Source organism: Lasioglossum baleicum, chromosome 14, assembly GCF_051020765.1.
Source record: "Lasioglossum baleicum chromosome 14, iyLasBale1, whole genome shotgun sequence".
Classification (NCBI taxonomy): domain Eukaryota; kingdom Metazoa; phylum Arthropoda; class Insecta; order Hymenoptera; family Halictidae; genus Lasioglossum; species Lasioglossum baleicum.
Genome location: NC_134942.1, coordinates 3463760 through 3489157, shown reverse-complemented (window position 1 = coordinate 3489157; position 25398 = coordinate 3463760). Strand labels below are relative to the sequence as shown.

General features: G+C 39.4%; 1 protein-coding gene and 1 long non-coding RNA gene across 8 annotated transcripts in view; one reads left to right on the top strand and one right to left on the bottom strand.

Annotated features, from left to right (window-relative positions):
* Window positions 1–25398, top strand: part of LOC143215827 (uncharacterized) — a 362235-nt gene that overhangs the window by 248295 nt on the left and 88542 nt on the right. The window lies entirely within an intron of this gene.
* On the bottom strand, window positions 5140–25070 carry LOC143215833 (uncharacterized). The gene is made up of 2 exons (XR_013010456.1): window positions 23726–25070; window positions 5140–10941 (listed from the first exon to the last, which is right to left on the bottom strand). It is a non-coding gene; the product is annotated as an uncharacterized LOC143215833 (long non-coding RNA).

Sequence of the window (25398 nt, the reverse complement as noted above, 5' to 3'; positions counted from 1 at the left end):
TTATTCTAACGATTTTATTCTGACGATTTTACGCTACCGATTTTTCTCTAACAATTTTATTCTACCGATTTTCCTGAATTGATTTTATCCTGCCGATTTTAGTCTAGCAATTTTTGTCCAATCAATTTTATTCTAGCGATTTTATTCTACTCATTTTATTCTAACGATTTTATTGTGGCGACATTATTCTGACGATTTTCCCTATCGATTTTACGCTACCAATTTTTCTCTATCGATTTTATCCTACTGATTTTATTCTGACGATTTTATTCTAGTGATTTTGCATTAGCAATTTTACTTTAGTAATTTTATTCTACTGATATTATTTTAGCGATTTGATCCTATCAATTTTATTCTAGCGATTTTTCTGTATCGATTTTATCCCACCGATATTATCCTATCGATTTTTACCCCACCATTTGTCCTTCCAACAAAAGTACGGCAGAATGTTAATAATCATTTTCCCCTGAAATTAAAATTAAAATTAGTCGAATGCGCGTGCAAACATTTATCGCGCAAGTCGCCGTGAAATCGGGATCGCATTGAATGAATCGCACCGAATGCAGATCGTGATCGTCAAACGTGGGACACCATTCGCCAACAATGTCCGTAAGCCCGGCATAATTAAAATTCACAAAAATGACCAGGCTCTCGGCGATCTATATAATTAAAGCGTTAATTAAGAATATTAAAAACAAGCCAGCCGTCGCGCGACGAACCCGTGGAAAGGGGATATAGGGGACCACTGCGAGAATCGTTTTCACCCGGGTATATTCGCTAAAGCGAATAATTAGCGAGCGCCGCTGGATCAACAAAAATTACGCGATTGTAATGGCAGCGTGGATTGCCGCTTGAAAATTGCTATTGCAATCGTGCGCGGTTGGCTATACGTGTCCCAGTCGAATTTTTCTCGCGAAATTTGTTCGTCGAACAGAATTATTCGCCAGCGGGAGCAACAATTGCTCGAAACTTCATTATACGACTACGCTCTCTCGAATTATGCGACCTTATCATAAATTTACCGGGTGACTTGTGCGCGAACGTATGAATTTTAATTGTACATTAAAATCGATCGCCATCCCGTCCCTTTGGTCGTATACTTTTCACCAGGAGGAATAAAAAAGAAAAACTATCGTTTTGACGTTAATTGAGCTTCGTTAGAGAGCACGGGTCCGGCCCGGGTTATTGTTTATTCAGTCGTATACGTCCTGGACGGGCGTAGTGCTTCGACATTGCCCCGCTGTCCTCAATTAAGCCAGAAATGCATTACATTAAAGTGTAATTTAGATTCAAGACAATCATTCTGTTAAATTGCTTACCTAACTCCAGGTATCGGCTAACCCAGCCCTGGAGAACCCGCTGCACAGCCCGGAAACCGAAAGGTCACACCGTTCCACGTGTTGGCTCTACCTCGATCCTTGCATAGATTGGAAAGTAAAATGGAACACCCTGTTTCGATCGGTTATTACAGTTATTAATTAGTTGTGTCGTTATCGAACTTGCGAGGACCACTTGTCGACTGCCAGCGACCCTTGAAAATCGAATATTTCGTGGTTATTGGTAGTTGACTGGTACTATTTACACTGATTCTGCGAAATTGTACCTTTGATATTAGAACCTGGTGTTTGCGAGGTGCAGGCGCAAGCCCTAGTGGGCGGAGCCTCCTACGAATTTTAATAAATTATACTTCAAGATTTTTGCATACAATTAAACACTCGTTTTAGTCGAAGTGGGGAATTGTATAAAATTGTTTAAATTAATTGATTAAATTATGCATGGTGGGCGGAGCCTCCAACGGGACACGCCCTCACCCATAGAAACGTTCCCTAAGAATTGTAATAAATCCAACTTCAAGATTTTTGGAAAAACTTAAACACTTGTCTTAGGAAACGTGGGAGAATTGTACAAAATTGTTTAAATTAATTGATTAAATTATGCACGGCGGGCGGAGCCTCTTCTCCAATTTGAAACGCCCTCACGAACTTAGAGGAACGTCCCCAAGAATTGTAATAAATCAAACTTCAAGATTATTGTATAAACTCTTACGCAAAGTGCGATAATTCTATAACATTCACAAAAGCGTGGAAGGATTTACAAAGATTCGAACAATTCAATTTAAAGGTTGGCGAAGAAACTATTCCATCTCCAGTGGGCAAGTGGGCGGAGCCTCCCCGGCACCAAGGAACGCCCTCGTAAACCAACGAGAACATTCCCCACGTATTTTACGGAACAATAAATAAACTGACGCACAGAATCTCATTACAAAATGGAGCACTCATCCGAGGCAAAGAGGAGAAGCTTGACTGCGTGAAAATTGCGTATTTCAGTGGACTGTCAAGCGGGGCGGCTCCTGGTTGGGTTAGGTCAAAATCGGAAACTCTTTGCGACTCGGCGGACTTTGCCAGAAACGATGCCTTTCACGGACGCGAAGGAAATAATCGGCGCTAATTATAACCGTGCCAAGGATCCCAAAACGTGTTCGACTGTCTTCCAGCCGTTAAACGGGGAACAATACTAACGGGAGTAGGAGGGGCGGGGCCAATAGGGGAAGGAGGCGTGGCATTTATTTTTACGGGAATTAATTCCGCGAGATTCTACCCGATATTATTCCGCGAGTGATAGAGAAGAGCGAATTGGAGTCGTGCCAGCTGCGGAGCACTATATTCGTTCCCATCGAATAAAATTGGAATGAATGAGTGATGAATTTAAAGAGCTGTTCGGCCGACATGAAAAATGAAAAGCTGATTGAAAAGAGTACAAAAAAAAAACATATATAAAATAGAACCGGGAGAAAGGGGAAGCGAGAGAGAGGGAGAGAAGCGAAACGCGAAAAAGTAAAAGTAATCACGGTCTCGACCACATCGCTTCGAAACAATTTCTACGGCGATTCGAAGGGGCTTCGGGGAGAAATTAATCATTTTCGCAAACAGTACACGAAGCCCTCGTTTAATATCTTTTTCCAAGTTTCCGTTGTTTTTGCCCCATGTTACTCTTTGTTCTTTCCTCGTTACGGTTCCACGTTAACGTTCAACGTTTCGAGGCGGAGACCCTCCCCCCCTCCCCTCCCCGCTCCCCTCGCGTCCTCACCGAGAAACAGGCCAAGCAAATAACTTTGCATAAAATCGATCAGAGTCGAGGAACAACCCAACTCCACTCTCGATGGCAAAAATTTCACGTGCAAGCTCGTTGTTTGCCACAATGGGATTCTCTCCGCACGGTGTAGAAATACACCGTATTACTAACCTTAAGCACTTCTACCTTCAAGTAATGCCTCGGTGTTCGTTCGTTCTCTCTTTCTCTTTGCACGCCACCGCCATAACTAACTCCCGCTGGGACAACTAACTCTTGTTTAAATTAATTTCCATTGTGATTCCCGGCTGTGTTTCCCAGCACGGTTTACCCCATTTGCGACGAGCGCTTTCTCAAAATGAACTGTTTTATTTGTATTGGAAAATGGAACTGTGTGTTGTTCCAAATAGAGTAGTTCTGTTCTTGCGACGGACCGTAAATGTAATTAAATTCTTTTCCTTTTATCGTCGAGTAAATGCGGAAGTTCACCAATTGTTGAACAAAAGTGAAAATTCCAATAATGTAGAAATTATTTCGTAGCCTTTCTTCTTGAATTCATTGGTTACTAAACTATTATTTATGATATAACTAATATTATTGTATTATTTTTGAATTAAAATTGATGTATAATGTATAATGTGTACAGCTCCTTTGTACATCTTGCAATTAATTCACACAGTTCTTATTTTGATAAATACAAACAATTAAAAACGATTAAGAACTACAGTATCGATCGCTGGCGAAGGTGGTAGATCAAGTGAATTATTTCGAGCTTGGCGTTTTATCAGATCGCGGCAGATATCTACGAAGTGCCACATAACCGAGATCTACGAATACCCTCCCCCCTCCGGAGCCCATTAGTTCCGTCAATTTATCGTCTGCGTCAATGACAACCCTAAATAATAACTGCCTGGGCTTTTTCGTGCGCTCTCGGTTTCTCGCCCCCTCTCTTCTCTCATTCTCTGTCTCAATCTCTCTCCTCGTTTGTGCATACCTAAGTGTATGAAAGGCAAAGGACGGGAAGGTTGAAAGGCTAGAAGGAGAGAGGGAGAGGGAGATATGCATATAGTAAGACGAGCATCGAAGCGAGACAGCAACGAAGGAAGATGAAAGAGGACACAGAACGGTCGAGCGAGCGTATCCGGTCGTTGCCACGTCTAAAGCTCGTTCACTTGTTTTGTCTCTCCCCCCCGTTTTGCCCCCCTTTCTCCCTCCTCCACTGTTCGTCCCCCTCTACACCCCCGAACGTGTTAGGATGCATTCACACGGAAAGCCACTAGTCGTAAAACCTGCTTTTCTCTTCTGTTCGCGTTTGTTACGGGGTTAATTGATGTTAAGAGTTACGCGAGCACAGTCTCTCTCTCTCTCTCTTTCGCTTCCTCTCTTGGCTCTCGGGAAATTTGACGTCGAAGTACGCAATACGGAGAACTTGATGGCCGCACTTCGCAGGACAGCTCTATATATTTTTAAGTGAAATTAGTTAATAAACGAAGGGTTTGCTCGCACGGGTTTATGTCACTTGGAGTGGATTGGCAACGATTAGTTTATTTGTTTGCTTTCTCTCTTGGGGATGTCGAATGTTTTATTAATATTTTATATCGCAAAGCTCTGTCAACATTGCAACGCCGTTATTGTGACTGTTATAAATTTATGACAAAAATGGGTGGACGCAATTTGAAACAGTATAACATTGAAACAGTTTGAGAACTTCCATATTTTGTTTTGTTTTCGATTCATTGAAATTGTTAAAGATGAACAGAAATTTTTATACGGTTCCTGTGTCTTGTAATCGACGAAGGAAATTGTTATTTAGCATAAATAAATTTCTGCAGGCCAATTATGACACGCAGTCAGTCACGAAGATATGTTAAAAAAAAAATCATCATGCAGGCATTTGCAATAGAATGAACAATATAATTATAATTCTACGTTGAACAATATAATTATAATATTATACGTTGAACAATATAATTATAATCCTACGTTGAACAATATAATTATAATTCTACGTTGAACAATATAATTATAATTCTACGTTGACGAATATAATTATAATTATACGTTGAAGAATGTAATTATAATTCTACGTTGACGAATATAATTATAATTATACGTTGAAGAATATAATTATAATTATACGTTGAAGAATATAATTATAATTATACGTTGAACAATATAATTGTGATTCTACGTTGATTTTTAAAAGCTAACGTACAAATAATTACCAAATAATATTTACACTATACTCGCATAAAATCCGTGTCAAGTTGCACGCATTACACGTGTCACTTAAATTTCTCTGGCGACTTCCCAGCCACCCGGTGCACATCGTGGCCCGAAAGTTTCATTACGAAACCGGCTTAACCTTCTCCCGATGAATTTGTTACTTTCATGCAGATTTGCTATTTCGTGGACTAATTTGCCGCAATACGGATTAAGTGGAATTCACATTCAGCGGACTTCGTTAAGTAAATAATTAAATAAAATCGTTGTTCGCATACGAGAAGTGCTTTTCCTTTTATCGTTTGCAATACGGGACGATAACGTGTACCGACAGCGTTCCCTCGAGCGGATAAATCGAAGAGTTACGAGAATAAAGTTCTCGTGTTTGTTGTTTTCGAAAGAACAGAGAGAGAGAGAGAGAGAGAGAGAGAAACGCGACTTTGTAAATTCCGTCGCTCGCCGTTAATGCCCACAACAAGTAGAAACGGTAAGTAATGGACGGCCACGTCAGCCAGCTCGTATTCAGTAACACGCGTGTCCGACAACAACGTTTCTTGTTCCCGAAACTTTATTATCTCGTGTTCTCTCCACACTCGCTGGTTATTCTTTGTTTATACCAGCTTTTCACCCAACCAGTGTCTCCGCGCGGAATTCATACCCGGCATAAATAATTAAAATATCCGACGCCTCCAGCCTTTTCATTTTCAGTTCTCCACTATTCTTATCCAGAATTTATTCATTCTTTTATGTACACATAATACATGTAGTATCTTGCAAATTATTATGAGACTGCGGATTTTATGAATTTACGGCGAAAATCGATGAGCGAGGACACTGCGCAAGAATTTAACGATATCGCTGCACTAGCTTCCATCTATTAAAACTATTTAAAAAAGAAATGCATTTTTACTTAACTTCTGTTTCTTGCAATCTATGCTGAAAATTCTTATTTTGCATAAAAAAATCCATCCAATTATTATACTACATGCACTCTTCAGTGTATGTACAAGTTGCACAACGGTCTAATTTTTTCAATAACGATTTACTTAGGAGGAATTAATTTTAGAAAAGTCTGAAAGTATATTTTAATCTATTCAAACTATTTTCAAAATATACATTTTCATTTAACTCCTGTTTCCGTCTATTATACTACGAAATCTTCAATGTACAAGTTGCACACAGCAGTCTAATGTGTTCAATAACAATTTACTTGCAAGGAATCAATTTCGAAAGAGTCTGAAAATATTTTAAGTGAACAAAGAAGTAGTGTCTGTCTTCGAAAAATCCGTACATTTCGTTCAATTTCGTTGATAATCATTTTTCGTACAGCACAGTGGAGACTTAATTAGGCAGTCGTAAGACATTATAATTAATCTGTCAGCGCCATCGGTGCTTTCCAGCCAGCCACGTGAAGGAAATTGTTGATTGGTGGATCAATCGGATTACGCATTCGCGTGTGCATTATTTGAAAACATTAATTAATTAGCACGCGTAGCCATAGCTATTGATTCGAGAATGTCAGTTGATAATTAATTGTCCGTGCTGCAGAGCGTATCCGACAGCTAGATGTAAGGCGGATCTGGGTCATCTCTAAACCGTGATAAAGTTTGTTATCTGTGTGTTCGAAACTAATCTGCTCAGCAATATATTGTAACCTCGAATTTCGTATCTCCGTTTACTCGAGTTAAAATAAATATCATGAATGTATTAAATTAAATACCGCAACGAACATGATCAAATAAAAAATACTGTTACGAACATATTAAAATAAATATCACGAACGTATTGAAATAAATACTGTTACGAGCACGTTAAAATAAATACGATATTCAAATAAATACGAACATATTAAAATAACTGTTGCGAGCATATTGAAATAAATACTGTGCTGCGAACGTATCCAAATAAATGCTGTTACGAAAATGTCTGTTGAACGAAACGAGCGAATTGATACTAATTAAAAAATTAAAGCAGGTAGCTGCACGTTGGAACAGTTTCCCATGCATTTACCAGATTGGAGAACGCATGCTCGCCAACCTTAAACATCTGACAAAGAGGAGGTGTACAAGAATAGACTGAACACCTTACGGACTTTCATGGGCCAAGTCGACTCTGCCTTACCGACCTAGAAATCCAAGACTGATTATAGCGTCCTCTCCTCACGGACGACAATCAGTTGAAACACTATTTACTGAAGCAGAACTCGCGAGCAAACCGGATGCGCAAGTATAAACGAATCTACTCGGTTGCTGGGATCGAAACAATTCTAAACGCTGCGACGAAAATGTTCAGAAATTAAATCTACAGTCGACAAATTCATCTAATTATGTTTATAGGAAACAGTGTGCAATCAATTTCGTTGCATTTCAATAAATATTTCTCTCCGCCTGAATAAATCCGATCAAAAATTCCACGATAAATCAACGACAAAACGGAAATGCATGAATTGAACTCGAATGTTAAAATGGGAATCTCCTGCGACGAACAAATTTATTTTATTATATTTATATAGAAACGTGCAACATTTTTACATACTACGTTATCAGGCAAAGTTTTATTATGAAACGGTCAGCGACAAAACTAAATGTATAAATTAAATTTAGAGAAGTTACTGACGTCTAGGGAAATTTACTCGAAGTGAGGGGAAAAGGTTACCCTCTCTCTGCCAGTACCGAATTGGTCACGTGATTGGAATAGCGTCGTAGAGGGGGAAGGTAGAGTGGGGACACAAGTTTATCTTGGCGACTCTGACTTCAATCCCTGTGCCCACTCTTTACATTATTATTGCATAATATTAGACCTACAATAATATTTATCAAGAATATCTTTAATCAAACCATCTCGAGCGAAAATTGTCTCTGGAAATAAATTTTTCTACCAGTTTCTCGCGACCAAATTTTAGCTTTCAATATCACAAATTGAAGCTGGGAGAGTGTAGATTAACCCTTCGCACTCGAGTGGTATTGTATCCATAATTTAGTCGACTTAATCGATCAATTATTTTCTAACAATTCTAATAATTTAATCGACTGTATGTTTAGATTATTAAATATAGAAAATGAAAATTTTCCACCTGAATCTCGACAAGCTGGAGTGAAATGGAAATGTATTTTCATTCGTAATATGTTTAACAGGTTGAAAATAATACAACAGTATCTTTAAATTCTTCTAATATAATATTTTTACTGTTTCAAATTGCACCAATTCATTTTTGTCATAAATACAGCAAATCCGCTGTCCACTAATCAATTACTAAACACTCGAGTATTGTACGAGGTGTTACATCAATTTCACATCCACAAAATGCAGAAAATGATGATTCAAATAAATCTTGAAAAAGATCCAAACTGGGATCGAAACGTTGATTTTGTTTGACAATTAGCAAAGTTGCTTTACAATTCGTAATAAACGATCGAACCGTTGCGCCGAAAACATTTATAAAAATTTATTATCAGCAAATACGATCGATAGAAGAAACAATATTTACAAAATAATATAGAATGGAATTATTCTAGATCGGAAGAAACGTGTAATTTTCAAGTTAGAATAGCTCCGACCGCAAAAGGTTGTTAATCTGCTAATTAAAAATGTGCGAAACTTGCGTTCTCATTTCGAAAATCGCGGTGAACGCGGTGCCGGGAAGATTTCGAGTAGATTTTCTAAAGGAAGCGGCATCGCTATTTACCGGGGCTCGAATTAAAGTTTGAAGAGTGTAGATTGAGCTGTATCGATTGTGGACTGAAAAGCAACTCGTTTACACACTCGTAGACCGGCTAGGCTGTCGATCGAATTACAGTGCTTTATCGAGGGCAATATCCATCGGGACTGGCTACGGGGTTTTGTTGCGAGTAGACGTCCGAGGGAGAGATAGATGATTAAGCAAACGTCTGTCTACCTTGGTTCCCACATTCATTCTACAAAGATCCCTCGAACCGACCTTACGAAGCAATTCAACTAAATCTCCGGTGAGACACACACCCGCCGTTCCCAACGGTGGTGGCAGAAACTGAAAATACACATTTCGCGCAAGTGAACCAACCATTCAGCCGACGGCGAGCGCGCGTCTCTTAAAATCAAGATCGTTACAAATAGGAGGAAAAAGATTTGTCGGCGGACGTGACCGGAATGCTGGCTACGCTTTGTTCACCGGAGAGAGACGGAAAATTTCTGTCGTGCGTCGGCGAAATGGTTGCGTTTTAACTTCGCAAGATATTGACTCTCAAATATTAAAGTATATAACAAAAAAAAACTTCTTAAAAACCACGCTTAATAATAAAATGCACTAAAAAGGAGAAAATGATCTTTTCCCTGGTTCTCATTCCGTTTATTGTTAATTTTATCGGGAGCTCCAATTAGACTGAAGTACAACTTCGTTTTAGTTCGTTCAATTTTCCACAGACTCGTGGGAGTTTTACATTGGTCGAGCGAATGAAAAACTTTCGCGATTGTGTTAGGCAGACTGAAAAATCTATGGACAATTGTCGGTCTTCGCGAGGCTGTCGCGTAAATGAATATTATCGAGCGATGTTTATCATTGATTTTCTTACGAATATCCGTGTGCAAGTTCGTTACTAGACTGCGAATTTTCATGCACAATAATTGCTGAATAATTTTAACAAGCTGATAAGAATAATCCTCTTTGAACGTCTCTATTGCAGACAGCGGATTTTATGCGCAAACGATTTTATAACAAAACTGAGTAGGTGCAACTTCAAATGTAAAATGAAAAGAATTATTTACTGGAATTTTAACAAGCTGATAAAAATAATCCTCTTTGAACGTCTCTATTGCAGACAGCGGATTTTATGCGCAAACGATTTTATAACAAAAACGAGTAGGTGCAACTTCAAATGTAAAATGAAAAGAATCATTTACTGGAATTTTCGAGGTTAATTATCGCAGCTTTTCACGTTCATTTACGGTCTAAGGACGCCGGGTTGCGCAGAGCGAAACCGATTTGCGCGGATAAAAGGTCGACGGTTTTCATTAAGTTGAAGATTTAGCTGTCGCATCGGCGTCGCTGGGACCCGCGTGATAAACATACAGAACGAGCCGCGCGCGCGGGCATAAAATAACTTGGCAAGTCTAATGCCGTTGTAGGGCTTAATTTCCGGTTTTCGGGGGACGCCTCGTGTAACGTTGCCTCCGCAAGTAATTTCACTATTTTCCCTGTGACCCGGGCTTTACACTTAAATACCTCTCGGCTGAACACGCCGCGGATGAGGGGAAACGGTTCAACTATTGTCCCCGCGCTGGAACGCGAGCATTCCGCAGGGGCCAAGAAATGAATTCACGAAATATTATTGGTCTACATCAAGTGAGCTGCACACACGCCGGGCTACGAACCGACTACACACCCGGTGGATATATTAAATTTTCATTAAACGGAAGCGTAAGTAAATGTTTACGCAAGGTATCAAACCCGATTCCGTCGACGTCGCCAACGTTGGAGACGTTCGTCCTCCTCCTCCTCCTCCTCGTCGTCGTCTTCGTCGCTGCAACCATGCACTTTAATGCTTGTCGGTGTTGCACCCCGTGATATCACGTTGTCGCATGCGCCACCACCGATTTCGCTGATTGCTATGTCTCGGTGTGGCAGCTCGTTCCCTACGAGCAAGATTAACTGCGGCCCCCGTCTGCCAAATCGACCTGAAACATCGATTTTTACCGAAGAAAATTGCACGCTCAACCCTCTGAATGTTTGTCGTTCTTCGTGATGATTATCTTGACGATTCTTTGGAACCGTTGCTAATTAGGTCGGTCTTTAGGAACATTTGATTGGGTGGACTCAGGATTTCAACCCTTTCAACACGACGCCTGTGCAGAGATTATTTCTCTTACGATCTTCATGCAAAATAAACATTTTTTTCCACGTTTTTATTAGCTCGCTTTCTTGTCTGTCCGTTTGTCTGTCTGTTTGTCCGGTACAAATTTTTCAGATAGATTGTCAAATAGAAGTGCCTTCATTTTTTTAGTCATTTGAAGGAGTTGAGAATAATGTATTGATATTCAAATGGATCGCTCTATTCCGAACTGCACATGCACAATTTTGTCAAACATTTTATTCACTGGTATAAGAACAAAATAGACTGATCTTTTCCAACCTAAATAGTAAAATCATTTGTTCCCAATTCATAAATTCAAGCATGAACTTACTGTCTTTAATATTTTATATTACACCAAGCCATATTTTTGTTATAAATGCATAAAATCCGCACTCTGTTCATTTATCAACATTTTATTTACTGGTATGAAAACAGAATATACTGATGATCTGTACACAATTTCATGAATTCAAGTATGAATTCAATAATGTCCCCAATATTTTAAATTACACCTAGCTATGCATAAAATCCGCAGAGTCTATTGATAAGACTGCCCTTTCTTACCTCGAGAGTGCGGGCGACTAACAGAGCAACGATTTCCGGAATTTCGCATTAGACCGCGTGTCTGGACGACGAGCCGTGCTCCGCGGCTGCATAAATACTTCGCCTAACTTCTTCCTTCTTCTATGAAACTCCGTAGCCAGGGCCCGGGCGCGCCACCTCGTTTTTTCTCTCCTGTTCTCCTTTCTTTCTGTGTTCTCTTTTTATTTTTCGCGTTGCTCTTCTCTCTTTCACTTTCGTCCCATTCATCCCTCTCCTTGGAGGAGGCTCCGTCAACCCCCGGCCGCCCACTCAACCCCCAACGAAGCCGGCAACCTACAGCTCACGGCCTCCTTCACTTCATTCCACCCCGCTTCTTCTCTGTTTTTCTCTTCTTCCTTCCTTTTTCTTCTCATCTCCACCTTTGCTTCGCGGTCCCCTTCCCTCGAAACTTTTCCACCCTCTCTGTCTCTCTTGCAACCTCCCTCGGTCTACGGACAATATTTCACCAGCTTCCCCGGTTGCTATAGTAACCGCTCTCGCGACTTCCAAGTTCTCGAAAGCCCCGGTTGTACTTCTACTTTCATCTACAAACCTATATCCCTTCGCGATTTCTTTTGACCATTATGCAACGATTTGTCCCCCACCCCTTTCCACTCTCTCTTCCCCCGCACAGCGGTGGAGGTGGTTTCCCAGGTTAAGGGGTTTTCCAGAGAACACATTTTTCTGTAACGGTAGCTACGAAATCGTTGCGACATTTCTCCGAACATTTTCTACGCCCACTTTCTTCTGCACACTGCGCGGACAAAATGAATAAAATAACTGCTCATGATGATGTAAGTCTTCCGGATTTATGGCTCCAATTTTTTACTTGTATCGTGGCAACGTGCACATTATTAAATTTATTGTTCTTATCCATAGAGAATTTTTCTATGTTATATTAAATTTTGTAATCTTTTCGTTAAGTTCTCCGAATACCATGAGTTACAATTCTTAATTCAAAGCATATGTAAAATTAATTTTATTTTCTATATGTAAAATACAAAATCGTATTAACATGTAACATAGTTGTTAACAGACAAACGAATTTTGCCAATTTAGAAAAATTCTCTATAAATAGAAATAATAAACTTAATGATTTCACTGTTTTGTGAAATATGTCGCAGACAGCATTCCCAAGAGGACTTGGACAACTTTACATTCGGCGACTGGTCATACGTCTTTATTATTCTGGGGTGCGTTTACACCCTCTTTTATACGCAGAGCGAAGGTTAAAAATATTTTAAATATTATACAGTGACTCCCACAAATATTCGGACACTCTTAAAAAGGCGATAATTTTTTTAATATTGTACTACACGATTTGAACTTTTTTTGGAAAGCTAGAGCAATTAGTTTACTAAAGGATGTGAAAAGAAATTTTTTCAAAAATTCTAACTGATCGGAATTGTTGAGAAAATACTAAAAGTTGAATTTTTAACTTTTTTATGTGGCCCTATATTGAAAATTTAAAGAATATGTTTTGTGGATCTTGGTCAATTAGATGCGCTGTGAAAGTTTCATCAAAATCGATCGACGTTGCGATGAACTACAAACATTTAAAGATGGTAAAAATTGCAGATTTTCACGATTCTCGGCCTATAACAGCCGATAGAGAATAACAACCGAGTTCAAAGGGTTAAAACAATACGACACGGCGAGAAGAGAATGACGACGCGATCGATGGATCTTTAAGCGCCGGAATCGAATTGAGTAGGAGGATCTAGAATCGTAAAGGGTTGATGGTGTCAGTGCAAGGGAAAATCTGATTGGTAGGGGATCAGAGATGCTCCTCGCGGCGCGCGTTTCGATCTAATTCAGAACCGCACAAAGTAACGTCGAACTGGCGCTCGCACACAGAGAGAGTGAGAGAGTGAGAGAGAGAGAGAGAGGGTGGAGGGAGAGAGCATTGCGGTTTCGCCAAATGCGTCCGTTCGGTGTTCCCCATAAGATAGCGAAATGCCGGTGCTGAATGCAGGGGGACAGCAGAATGGGCCGATGAGCAAACGTGTATTTCAACGCTGCTCTCAACGGATCGATCGATCCAGCGCGGCGGAGTGCTGTTCTCTCAATCTGTCTCTCTTTCTCTCTCTCCGCATCCCGTGTTCCTCTTATACCTTCGTTGCGCGATTGATTTTAATTGCGCGTTACTAATGTCCTTTGTTTCGTGTCGCGGAGCTCTGCCGTGAATTAAACATAATTCACCGCCGGTAAATACTCCCCTGACCTACCAGAACGAGATCGTTACCTCGGGAACTGCCACTCTCGACCGGAAACTTATTCGCGTGATGCTCCCGAATCGGGATCCAGCAATTCTCGATCAATGTGCATAAGTCCCCCATATTTCCATCACCAGCGTATACAGAGTGCTTAATTCTGACAAAGTAAAAATGTTGTTCTTCTCGTAGTTTTCAAGGTCATCGATGTTTTCTTTTAAATAACTACGTATACAGTGAGTGTAAAAGGTATTCGTACGCCCATTTCCATCACCAACGTATACGGAGTGCTTAATTCTGACAAAGTAAAAATGCTGTTTCCTTCAAATGTTGTTCTTCTCGTAGTTTTCAAGATTATCGATGTTTTCTTTTAAATAACTACGTATACAGTGAGTGTAAAAGGTATGTAAAAATTATTTAAATAAAAATAAATGTTTAAAATATACCACGTTTTCAAAACGGACTAAAAAGTATAAAATAATTTTTCCTAGCCCCATAATACAGATATCCAACCCCGTACAGATAGTCCTGAAAATGTGTAATTGTGAATTTTTAATAGCTACGAAAATACTTGTAAGATTAGCCCGGGAATTCGGGCTAAAAACCGGTGAATATTTTCTGCGAACGGTTTTCTGGGTCGCTCGAGATTAATGTCACGGAGGTTGCTCTCTCGCCGACAAGAGGAAATAAAACGAAAGATAACGAGCTCCGCTATTTTATTGATCATTGGTCTTGGAAGTAAAGAGAATCCTCCGTAACAAACAAATCCCGACTGATTTGTGCGTCTACGAGATAACAGAAAATTGAATGGAAAGAATTGTCTCATAGTGTTGTACCGCCGTGTAAATCTATACAATAGAAAACGTCGCTGTCCCTGACGGATTAATACGACGGAGTCGATCGATGCATCGATGTTTATATAATTCTCGCGCGTGTCAACGAGGCGGGAAAAATTAGCTTTTTCGTATAATTTATAAATACATCGCGGCGCACGTAACAGCGTTTTAAACGGCCACGCGAAGTCGGACTCGGCGCACTATATTTATCGTAAAGTGTTTTATATCGAGCCGTCCCAGGAGCCGGCGAGAAAGTGCAACGAAGCACGTGCCCCCGGCTGATAGAAAATTGTCAGGTGCGATAACCGGCGTGCCACGTCGTGGCGGATTGATTCGCGATTCTTTGTCCTCGTTCGACTAGACTCGGCGCCATTGTCGTGCAGAAAATCCTGGTAAACAATCCAATTTTACCACGTTTTTATTAGCTCGCTTTCTTGTCTGTTTGTCTGTTTGTTCGGTACAAATTTTGCAATTGATTTTAAACTAACTTCTCGATGAGCTAGAGACTTGTTTAACCCTCAAACTCTTGTGACTTCTGCGCCTATGCAGTCGCCGATATTCCTCTAATACTATTTTATTCTGATACAAGACTAGTGTATTCGTGTTAACCCCTTGCCGTACTTTGACGAGTATCAAAGTCTAACAAATATGAATGTTACGCGTTTGTAATCAATATTTAAGCATTCAAATAAATGTAGCCATACAAAAAATATACATTTTCTTTTCCCGTCCACGACATTTTTGAGCACGAAGACGTTCTGATCACTGTAACTAGGGTTGCTAGATTTTCTATATTTGAACTTGATTTCTCCTATATCATATTTGAATAAAAAAGTTTAAAATGTGCTGTGTACCTCTTTTATTTGAAAACTCCTATATTTTGAGCCTATCTCATATATATGTACATAATTGCAGTTTTCACTACTTCTTCTATATTTGGATAAAACATTTCTGGCAACCCTAACTGTAACTGTAAAGGAAAGGTACCGCAAGGGGTTTTGTAGAATTGGTTGACCACGACCAGACCAAAAATGGATAAAACTTACACCATTGTGGACATATTTAAATAATGTTTATTCTCCAGTTTGTCAATATTAAAATAATGGACGAAATGTTCGTATAATTTCAAATTAAAAACCATGACAACTTCTGTAATGAATTATTAATCACGCAAACTTCTCAACATTTTCCCGTGAGCGTTGCAGAATTGTTTTTTTTTTTTTTAAAGCTACGTTGCGCGTCTAACGTTACAATCTCTTTCGCAATGTATTTAGTTACCTCTCCTCACACAGCAATTTCGAATAGATTTTAATTAATTGTTCCTCTCGGTTCTGCCTCGCTCGCTCACGTTCCCGTCGAATTGTAATTTACTCGAGGTCTGCGAAGTTTTCGAATTTCTGCGAGGGTTTTTCCTAATCTGGAGCAGCAACAATGGCGCCGTTGCGTCGGTTGGACAATGGGCGTCGACGGATTGATCCGTTCGATCCGAGACAATTAATAGCCGCCGAATACAAGTACGGTTAATTATACAGTCGACTCGGATTTCGGGTTCGCGTAAATGCCATATTAAATTGCGATATCGAAGTTAACCTTAGTCAATTTACTCACTTAAGTCGACTTGCGAAAATTCCAGTTCCTTTGTTATCGATTTTCAACCAGGGGCGAATTGGTTAACGAACCTCGTCAACAATTAGACCGAGCATTCACACGCCTACGAAGACTAATCCGACAGAGTGCGAAATTACCGGAGGAATATCGCTGTAGATCATCGTTCCATTCAGAGATTCGCAAATAAGTGTCGACTGGTGTGTCCCTCGGCCTCGGAAAATCTGTACACTCTCCGCTGATAACATTCGGAGAACAATGCGTTTCTAATTAAGATAATTAATTCCCTTTCCCGGCCGCTTTTGTCCCCGACAAGCAGCGAAAACGAGCTGCCGTCGAATGAGATGATTAATCCGATGAAGCGTGCTTAATTATGTAATTAAAAGATTTCTCTCGCCCGGCGGTGGTATCGTTAAAAATTTAAACGTCTCCTAGCTTTAATTAAAAATATTTTTAATCCCCCTTCTTCGTTTCTCTCGTTAGAGAAAACAGTTTTCGCTCGTTTTCTACATTCTCGCATTTTTCGAAATAATTTTCGACTTTCAACGAAGGCCGAAGTAAACGTCACTTTGTCACGACCGCGATGCCACTTTGCATTAATTACCCTTCCGTAAAAGTTCATTTACTAAGTGCTCCATTTGTTGAGGGGACGCGAAATTCTGCGCTGATAATCTCATATGTTACTGGAACGTTTCCGAAGAGAAAATGAACCGTTCTACTTTTTGTATTCACGTGCTGTCTAAACAGAAACTGAAACAAAGTTGAACAAAGTAGCTTCGCGTTTGAACTTTTAAAATCCTCGTGCTTGGAGGGCTAGGAAATTGGAAAGAACCGTGGCTGAGAAGTTTTTATTAAATTTTAGTAGTGGATAAAATCACTTCGGATTATTATCAGGTCGTTAAGTATGAAACTTGACAAATGTGTTTGAAATTTGTGTTTTATTTGTCAAGTTTCATGAAAAATGATTTCTAACCTGCCTCTCGGTACAGTCAAAAAATAAAAAGAAATCTCCAGCATATATTACAGTAAATATCGCACAAAATATAAATAAATTTAAGTGTTACATTTTGTGTTAAGCACGTCATAATTTAAACCACGAATTTCATACTGCAACAGAAACCACAGATTAGATTCTGAAATTCACCGCATTTCGACCAGAGTTGGACAAAAATTTTATTCAAATGAATATTTCGAATAAAGTGGCTTTGAAACCCACTTGGAAAAAACCCACCTCATTCAAAATTTAAATAAAACTTCTGCCCAACTCCGTTTTCGACCGATTAAAATGTTCGAGGCAACAAATTTTCGCGTAATCCTCATTTCCCAGATGCAATTTTTATTTCGCATAAAGATCCGGCCAGTCATAATGTATTCCGTAGGACAGCGTAACGAGGCCCATCAATTACAATTTTACATCACGCACGCGTGTGCCCGGCAACAACCGCTCGTGCATTTTCCGCGCGATGTTGTAAATACAAAAGGCTATCGGTTACAACAGCGAGAAAGAGAGAGAGAGAAGGGTGGTTGTAGAGTTTCAAATTACGGAGGAGGAGCAACAACAAACACGTCAGTTTTGCGACCGATTTTCTGTTGCATCGCGACACGCGCCCCCTCTCTGAATTAGAGCCGAACTTCCGGAGTGCATTATGCAAATTGTAATTAAGTGATATTTGCTCCCACAGCCGCCGCCGCCGCCGCCGACGACGACTGCGTTCGAGCATTTATCCGCGGGATTTATGAAATTGAATCGGATCGTATTTCGTCTGTAATTAATTTGAAATATTTGCGACACCCGATTGTTCCTCGCATTAAATCCGCCAAGAGCTCGAACCAGAGAGACCATTCATTTCGCGATGCGCACGCGAGTTAGGGGCCGGCCATTATTATCATTGACTTCTGGATTTCGTTTCAATGAACCGAATGCGTTTTTTTCAACGCAATCTCCCGCCTTCTCTCGTTCTCTCTTTGGCCCTTTATCACTCGCGTCGAAAACTGAAACGAAAAACACGTTCGCTCCAACACAAAGCACGGTAGAAAGAGATACTTGAAGGGGGATATTATTCGAGAAAGAGAACAGAGATTATGGCGGCACACAACATCCATTTCAGGGAAAGGATCTCTCGTCGATGAAGCTGTAAGAGGACCCTCAAAATTGGACTTCAAACAAGTCTTCAACGTTTGAGAAAGAGACTCTGGACAGGGGAGCAGGGCGTGGAAATTATGACAAATGTGTGTGTGATGGTATACAATTGCTGGTGGACAAGTGTGGGAAGGGGATTTTCCGAAATGAGTGTTTCAAAAATTATGTGTATCTTCAACAATTAGAATGTGTACCTTTAAAAATTGTATCTGTACCTTCAATAGTTGTCTGTCTACCTTCAACAATTAGAATGTGTACCCTTAAAAATTGTATGTTTACCTTCAACAATTAGAATGTGCACCCCTTAAAAATTGTATGTGTACCTTAAACAATTGTATGTGTTTGTACCTTCAACATTGAACCCTGAAATTATTACTGTTGCTAAAAATCTTACAAAAATATATAATTCTTGAATATTCAAATACAAATATAATTCTTGAATATCCTGATTGAAAAATAATTCTTGAATATTCAGATATGAAAATAATTCTTGAACATTCAGATATAAAAATAATTCTTGAACATTCAGATATAAAAATAATTCTTGAACATTCAGATATAAAAATAATTCTTGAACATTCAGATATAAAAATAATTCTTGAACATTCAGATATAAAAATAATTCTTGAACATTCAGATATAAAAATAATTCTTGAATATTCAGATATAGAAATGAAAGCAAATAAGCTTCTAAAATATTCAGTATCAAAAACCCAGAAACCATTTCAGCCTCTCCCTCAACTAAATCAGAAGGTGTACGATTCAATTCAATCAATTATAAAGAAAAACTCTGAACTGGATTATTTGTAAAAGCTGAGAGCCTGTCTGGAGGATTGGTTTGAAACTGCTGTAGCACCGACTGTACAATACGTATTACAATTTTCAGCCAGTGACATAGCAGGAGGATGGCGGCGAGTTTGCCCGTATTTACGGTATCCGGGCCTAGACGTGAAAGATTAAGGGCGCGAACAAAGTAAAAGAGAAATACACTTGGGACGTTAATGGCGTAGGGGTGAGAAATCCTACGGAGTGGAAATGCGGGGAAAAGAGGAGAGAATACGAGAAGAGGGTGGAAAGCATAGAGAATACTACCCGGAGAAATTCCGTCGAAGTTGTCCCGGTACGCCGATGGATGGTTTAATCGAATTAATAAAGGGCGCAAATGAAACTTTGTCCGGGAGCACGCGACACGATTGAAAATACGTGCACGGTTTCCGGTGGCATGGTCGTTAATCCGATTTAGAGGGGGTAGGGAATGATGGAGGGGAGGGAATAATGAGTGACGCAGGCGGGGATTGGACACTCGGCCGATCAATCAATGACGCGTTGTCATCGCGATGTAATAAATAGACTGTGCGCCGAGATATTGTATGTATGTTCGTCGGATGGTATCGCGCGATTCTTCGTTTTAAAACGGCAATCATGCTGAAATTTATTTCGTCTCTTTCGAAGCTTTGTCGGGTTTGTTTGCCGGCCGATTTTTCGACCATGAATAACCAAATCGACGTTATTGAGTACCAGCCTGCGTCACAAAAGAGAGCTGTACGAACACGCGAAATAAAAATTGCCAGCACGGTTTTGCAGCTGCCAAAACGCTGTGTTTGTTAACATACCAAACGAATTTTTCCAATTTCCAGCTGCCGCTGCTTTGTCGGGGTAAAGCACGTCGATTTTTAAATGCGCGTCCTTTTGCTCCGCGCGATTTCAAAGAGGAACATGATAAGAAAAGGAATGAACGCTTCAGCGGGCAAGTGCTTCAATTTACAGGGGTTGTAAAAGAAGTCAGTTGCTCGCAGAAATTACACAATTAATTCAATATAATTCTGTACTCGTGTTAAAAGCTTCAAAATGAAATTATGCTTTAAATGAACAGATTGACAATGAAGAATTTTAAGAAGGAATTAACAACTTGTTAATTTTACTTTGTATGTGGCATTATTTTAATCTTGTCCCTTATCTCAATATTCATTTCGAAAAGTGAATTTACAAATTTAATTCATCACTTTTATATTTCATTATTATCGATCTACTATTCGTGACGATTCGAGCGATGTTTAATCTTGTTTCATTTTACCACAACATTTTGTTTGCAAAAATGGATACACGAATTTAATCCGCGATCATAATCTTTTACTGTCGCGTCAAATTAACAGCAAGAATAAATTGATTAAATTAAATAATCGAACAGAACATTCTGGATCCAATCTTTGACATTTAGCTGAATTTTCCAACAAGAACGAATTAAGAACGCTTCATTTTCTAGTGTGTCGTGCATTTTCTTCTTAACAATAGCTCATCAAACCCGAAAGATGATCACCGGTATCGTATTTACGACGACAATCTGAATGTGCCAATAGTCCAGGGTCCAAGCACCGTAATTATACGAGGGTTTGCCATGTTGGTCCCTGCTCCTCTTTACAGCACACTTCCCTTTTCTTCTTACTGTTATTAGGTTAATAAAAAGTTCGCCGGTGTTATTATTTGAAATTGTGAAACGCGGGGGCCCGGTCGGTAAAGAACCCAGGTTGTAAATGTACAGTCCGCGAACGAAGTCTTCCCGGAACAAAAGTCGACACACGCAGAGAGAAAGAAGGAGCCACGGGGAAAAAGTATTCGATTGAAATTTATATCGCGATCAATGTCCTTTCGATCCCCTAGAGGATTTTCCGGGCTGGCTTATTGGCAAGGTTCGCAAAACTTCCCCCACAAACTATGGCGAAAGCATCGTCCTTGCCGAACCTTTAATTTACCATGACGGTAAAGCGCAGATTTTACTCTTCTCGTAAGAATTTTCCCCGGGACTCGCAGTTATTCCGTTTGGGGAATAAAGAAGTTGAAACTGCTGGGAGTATACGCGTTCCCGAGTTGGTTCTGAATGCACAGAGACCGTAAAAGATTGTCGATTGTAATCGAGGCGGACGTTGATCGTTTTTAGACACTTCACAGCGGATGGAAAAATATTCTATTGATGCATTGTGATTGTGGATCAAGCGATTACAAGAATGAGATAACGGAGGAGTAGCTTATTTAATCGTTTTGTTCGGGAAAATTTGTTTTCCTTTAAATATACTGGAATATACTAGCATATAGTAGAATATACATTGTAGAATGTATGTATAGAATTTTCCTGGTAGTCCATTCTCTCTTTTGTACTTTGTAAAAGCTGACAAGAAACCAATGGATATGGAATTGGACAATACAACTCCACTATTTTGTAATTTTATATAAAAGTAAGTATAATTTAAATTTAAAAATGAAATTAAAAGTAAAAATTTGAAGATAAATTGTGTGTTAATTTGATACGTCTCTGAAGTAAATAAAAAATAAAAAAAATTTGAAGAAAATTATATATTAATTTGAAACGTCACTAAATTGAAGTAAATGAAAAGTAAAAATTTGAAGTGATAAATTATTGTATATTAATTTGATACGTCACTGCATTCAAGTAAATTTACAATAAAAATTTTGAGAAACATTATATGTTAATTTGATACGTCACTAAATTAAAGTAAATGAAAAGTAAAAATTTGAAGTGATAAATTATTGTATATTGATTTGATACGTCACTGCATTCAAGTAAATTTAAAATAAAAATTTTAAGGAACATTGTATGTTAATTTGATATGTCACTAAATTAAAGTAAATTCAAAGGAAAAATTTCAAGATAAATTATACATTGATTTGACGCGTCACCAGTCGAATAAAATGTAGCAATGATTAATGACCGAACACAATAGCAATTGTCTCTCACCCTTACCTTGCAAGGAACAGAAGGATGGCTTAACTTCGGCGTGTAAACGGGACGTAATGCGCCGGTCCCGGTTCGATTGTGAGAAGGTGCAGATACGCGTGCAGGTACACTATGCACTCGCACAGCCACGTGGCTCATTCATACAGATATTCGAACGAGAGGAAGACGCGTGCGCATCAAACGCAGGAGAGAGAGCACGTGCGCACATACACATACACAAAACAGACTAACGCGAAACGCCACAATGCGTAACGACTCTGTAAATTCCCACCACCCTCTATGTTCAACAATCCCTTCTCCCTCCCCGAGGGTATTTACCCCCGCCCCGAATATTTCCGCCATCTCCACGGCGTCCTTGCCACTCGGAACGTCTTTTATTTATTTATGGAATACATTCAGAGATTCAATTCTGTTTGCGACCGTGCACACACTACGTGTTTGTCTCCTGTTTGTTTTCCTAGTTCGCCTTGTATTTTCCACTACCCCAAAACCTCCTTCCTTTTGGTAACCGTGAGTTTTTGCTAGTTTTATTGGTGTGCCAAGGATTCTCCTTCGCTTGCACATGTGCGAATAAATCGCAATTGATTCTGGGAAATGGTTAATTGTTCCCCCCCCCCCTGCCTCCTAGTCATTAGTTCTCGAGCTATCGAAGCCATGCAAACCCTCCACCTCCCCGAAAGTTAGACTGTCTGCTTTTCGCTCCCCATGACGACCCATAATTACACGGGTCCCATGGAAATCATCGACACAGATTTCTCCGACACGGTTTTCACCGACATTTCATTAATTTTTTATTTATTAATTAATTAATCCAAGAACACACTCGGTTTCATATTTCGTTTTCCACTGATTTTCATTCAATCCGCATTGATTAATTAAATTAATAAAAAATTAATGAAATTCTGTCGGTGAAAACCGTGTCGGAGAAATCTGTGTCGGTGATTTCCGTGGGACCCAATTACACATCCCGAGCAAGCTCATTTTTTCATTGTCCCGGATATAATAAATTGATTTAATCAGAGAGGCTATAGAAAGATAAATAGAGAATTTGACTGCGGATTTTATGAATTTGTATGTAGCTGTGATTCGAAACAGTAAAAATATTAGAAGAATTTTAAAATACTGTTACATTTTAAATGTATAGTATGGAATTAAATGTTTAATTCACCCCAGCTAGTCGCAGCTGGGAAATGTTTGTTTGTTTTGCGCGAAGATCCGCAGTCCTCGAGTTACAGTGGATATGTATTCGTCTTGATTTTCAAATTCTTTTGACACTTTGAAATTAATTGTTCACTGCGAAGAGACGACATCATGATGAACTACCAAGGAAGCCCTGTTAACGATCAATCACCCGCGTGTTACGGATCGCTTGAAATATTACTGGACTCTCTAAGCACGTCCGGGAATCCCGTAATAATTCCCCACTCGACGGAACACATTAACACTAAACGTACCGAGCTACAAAAGTTACAGGTATTTACCTTGCCCTTCCATGACGCTTTCCCCCACGCTTCCGCCGTGGCCCGGTCACGTGACTAATCCCGTACTAGCAGAGAGGGGATAACTTTTTCCCCTCGATTCGTGCTTCCTCCCCTCGCCTAGCGACTCTCATCTGGCTTATAAAATTGACGAGATTCAATTTATTTATACTTTGCGCGGTTCTTATCGCAATATGTGCTCCAATAAGGATATTTACTTTTATAATTTTAATATTTGCAAAATAAGAGAAATATATTGGGTTGGCAAGGAAGTAATTTCGGTATTTTATGGAGAACCAGGAAAAAGACGATTTTCTCCTTTTTAGTGCATTTTAATGCAAGCGTGGTTTTTAAAAGGTTTTTTTTTATATATATTATTTTCTACTTTTATTGTCATCGGAAGCAAGCGTGTATGCAAGTTTCAGCAAGATTGGACTACGGGAAGAGGTTTAAAATTCGATTACAATATTTGACGCATACAACAACAGCAACACGACAAGTTATAATTAGACTTGGGATCTTTATGCAAAATAAAAAAATGTTCACATTGATTGCAGAACACAGGAGGCAGATAAAAATGGTGTTCTTCTTTTAATTGTCCTATTAAACTGAAACTAATACCTTGATGTCCTTGAATATTTTTAACATGTACACTGCTTTAAATGGTACTTTTCCATTTTTGTCATAAATGCATAAAATCCGCTGTCTAGTTATAATATAAGCGTGGTAAGAAAAAGGAATCGCCGAAGAAAATTGAAAACCGTAGAGCGGAAGTCGCTTAAAGTTTATGAAATTTGAATGAAATTATATATCGTAATACCTGTTATCGACTCGCGCAGGCGAACTGCATATCTCGGCTCCGGGAACAGTTCAGCGCTATTATTAACAGAAATTGTTAGCTGCAACTAATCATATAACGCGTGTATAACAATATTTTCAGTCAACCACCGAGAACGCCATCCGAAATATTATACAATGGCCGCACACATACGCAGACGAAAGCAACCCGATTAAACTTTAAAATGCAATTATCTCAAAATAACCGTGAGTTGGCAAGCATGCGTTCACTAGGGCACCGACGGAAAACCCTTACAGTGTTGCCAGCGGATTAATACATCAAACAGCTATATTATATACCATACTAGATAGCGTACTACATTATAGGATAAAGGCGGCTGTAATTCCGTATTCCGTTTGGAACTCGAGCAACAAAGTTTACCCCGTTGGCTCTCTCTCGTACAGCTTGCTCAAAAAGTTTCCGTTTACAAGACTTATTAGGCTGTTGCACTCGAAAACGTCGCACCACACTCTCCTAAACGCGATTTTCCCTCCATTCAAACCAGATGAACACCCCCCCCCCCCCTCCCTATTCTTCTCCCTTCCACCGGAAAGTCCTATAAAGAAACCATAAAAATAAAAATTTCATTTCACTAGACAGCGGATTTTATGCATTTGTGACAAAAATGGGCAGGTGCAATTTGAAACTATAGGAATTATCTTCAACCTATTGAACATATTAAGAAAATAAATTTCTATTTCCCTCCAGTTTGTTGCAATTTAGGTAGAAAGTCTACGCTGTCTACGGACAACGCGATTTTTCAATATGTCTAAAATATTCAGAGTTGGGCGAAAATTTTATTTAAATACACGAATAAAGTGTGTTTAAAATCCACTTG